The sequence below is a fragment of the Jaculus jaculus genome, chromosome 4 (assembly GCF_020740685.1).
Source record: "Jaculus jaculus isolate mJacJac1 chromosome 4, mJacJac1.mat.Y.cur, whole genome shotgun sequence".
Lineage (NCBI taxonomy): Eukaryota > Metazoa > Chordata > Mammalia > Rodentia > Dipodidae > Jaculus > Jaculus jaculus.
In genome coordinates, this window is record NC_059105.1 from 144,698,728 (window position 1) to 144,701,808 (window position 3,081).

General features: G+C 34.4%; 1 pseudogene; it reads left to right on the forward strand.

The window, feature by feature from the left end:
* The first annotated feature begins 1,747 nt into the window (after positions 1–1,747).
* On the forward strand, positions 1,748–1,843 carry LOC123460548 (annotated as a pseudogene).
* The last annotated feature ends 1,238 nt before the right edge of the window (positions 1,844–3,081 follow it).

The following is a 3,081-nucleotide window of genomic DNA, read 5'->3' on the forward strand; positions in this document are numbered from 1 at the left end:
TGTTATCCTTCAGAAACATTTGAAGACTCTAATGGAAGCTGTCATTAGATTTCTAGTGTGGACTGGAGACTAGTCACTCCCCAGGAGTCCTGGAAGCCTTCAGTGCCAGATTGGAACTGTTGAAGTATCCAGCCTCTTACCCTGAGCAGATACTGGATTTGGAGGCTCTCTATCCTCCAGAAAGCTACTGGTCAACTCTCCAGCCTTTACCCTGTAAGCTAATCTCGTAAATCCCTTTTATAATATCGATTCATTTTAACAGTTATGCTCCTCTAGAGAACCATGACTAATACAACAATTATGCTTAGTCTACACTCTATGTGCCTTATAAATGAGCCAAAAGCGTGTGGATGTCAGCATATCTATTTGCAACATGGTCTGCTGACCATTCTACACTGTCTTTAATACCTACTGCTTTGGGAAAACAAAAAAAAAAAAAATAAAGATCTTTTTCAAAATATGTTGAAAATATACCTGGTCATTGAGAAACTTTGATGGGGATGATAAGTGAGATTAATAGTTTTGAAATACCTCCTAACACATGTAGTTTGTGTGTTAAGATTCATTGTGAAACCTTGTTAAGAAGTATATTCTATATGCCCATAGCTGCCTTGTATAATATCTGTTGTATTTGCAAAAAGTAAATTGAAAGTTTCTGCAAATGACTTGCCATTCTAGATGGCATTGTAAATATTTGTGAACAGGTAATCAGAATATCAACATGAAGCGGAGTTTGGAGGAAACTGCTCCCTGCCTGCATGGATGGCATTCAGGACTCCAGTAAAAGAGGTAACAGTGTACAGGGTAGAAACAGTAAGAAGCTAAAATAAGAGCTAGGCCCTGACCCTGAAAATGTGACCGAATTCCTGTGTTCTCACACTAAATTTGAAGTTATGAGGAACTGCTCCCCAGAGACAAGCAAAGAAGTGGTTTCGTGTGAGGAACCCTACTCCTAGTAAAGATGTTGCGAACACTGTTGAAATAACAAGAAATTTGCAATATCACAGACACTTACTTGATTAAATACTGGTGATTTAAGATTGACCTTCATTTTGAAAGGTCTCCCTTGGATAAGATGCTATTGAACAACTTTGAATGCTACAGAGAAATCTTTCCCAAAGGGTCTATTCCTATGGTGAAATTAATTTTTAAGGTACTGACACAGGCACTCCTTCAGCAAAACACCCTGGTATATCAATGATCATAAACGTCAAGGAAAGTTAAGTCACCAGCAAAAAGATTTGGACTTGTGGGACACTTGATATTTAGTAGTATATTTGAGCAGTAAAGCATAATAAATGAAGTATGTATATTATTTGAGACAGGATGCTACTGCACACTTCACTAACATATAGTATAATGTAAATTCAATGCTTATATGCAATTGAAAGTTTAAAAGGATATTATTTACTTGATTATAATATTTAGTTTTGTGTAGTGATTTAAAACTGAATATCTTTGAGGTGCTTCCATAAGCCTTTTATATCACTATATAAAATTAAGACAGAATAACTTTTACTATTCAATTAAAACATAATCTCTTTTCTTATACAAAATAATCCCCCTACTCTGACTGTGCTGAGTGGCTTAATGACTTTGATTATTTTCAATAAAGCTCACACATCAAGCAGTCTCCTATAGCTTGCATGTTTAGATTATCATGATAGCAGATTATTACAGAAATTGTTCTTCCCCAATATTTTCTTATCAAAGACCAAGAAACAGCTCACTTCTACATGGCTTTAAGGTGTTATCTGACAGGATAAAAGGTTAGAACTTCTCCCCTTGACAAAGATGGAAGAGGCCCTTGGACCTAGCAATAAGGAATTGCCACCTACTTTCTGATCTCTAAGTACTGTTGGAGGTAGAGAAAATGGCTCCAAGCTTAAAGGCACTTGTTTGTGAAGCCTGATTGATTCAGTTTCCAAGCCACCCATGTAAGCTTGACACATATACAAAAGAAGTAGTACAAGAAGTGTGGAGTTTATCTGCAGTATCAAGAAGACATCCCACCTGCTACATGCCACCACACAAATATACATGCAGATAAATCATAAGTAAATAAAATTAAAAGATGATTTTAAGTGTGGTCGCAGTTATGGTCCCAAAAATCAGATGATACTTCTTCCATAATGATTTCTTTTAATTCACTTTAGTTGTAGAGCATGAAAGAAAAGCTGGGAGAGTATTCAATCATGTGGCCTCTCTTTACCTATTTAATTACTAGCAGTAAATTCTTCTTTTTATGAATATTTGTCATTGTATCTCATTTCTTTAGAAATAATATGAAAGAATCATACTTCCCCCATTCCCTTGTTATTTACTGAGCACATAGATGTTAACTATGGTGGATGCCTCAGATAGTTTTTCACATAGATCCTGTTGTTCTAGTAAGAGTATAAAGTCTCATATATTTAAGGATTTCAATTTTAGAAATAGGTATCTATGCACATCTTTTCTTCTGCTCATATATGCATGGTGGAAAGAAATCCTTCAATCAAGTTTCATTTGGATTAAAAGTGGGTACAGAGGGGATGGTATTGCCTCAGAAGGATAGCAAAAAATATTCCAGAATATTCTAGGTATAATCACAAAAGCAATATGATAAATTATTTTTTCTAAAATTCTCTTTGTTATTGTTAATATCTGAATCTAATAACATCTGTGATCTTGAAAGTCATTTTACCTATATAGAACTCATTTTGTCATTTATTATTATTATTTCTAAGTTGCTATGAGAATTAAAGAACTCTTATTTTAGAGGACTTACTTTGGTGCTTGAAACACATTATACACTACAATGAGTATGGTTCTTTTTCCAAGTTCTATTCCTATTCTTGTATTCATCTTTCAGTACTGAAACTTACCTAGAAATCATGCAGCCACAGTAACAAGTGATAAGGAGCATGTCACGAAGTGCTTTAGAGTAGATTGCTGCATGCTCTTTTACTAGGGTAAGACACACTCAGTATTATTTTATCATTGCCTATTTTATATGATGTATGTGTTTTTAAATTAAATGGGTCCAAGTTCATGATATTTCATTAAATGGGACCTAACATTATTTTATTATGTGTTTTA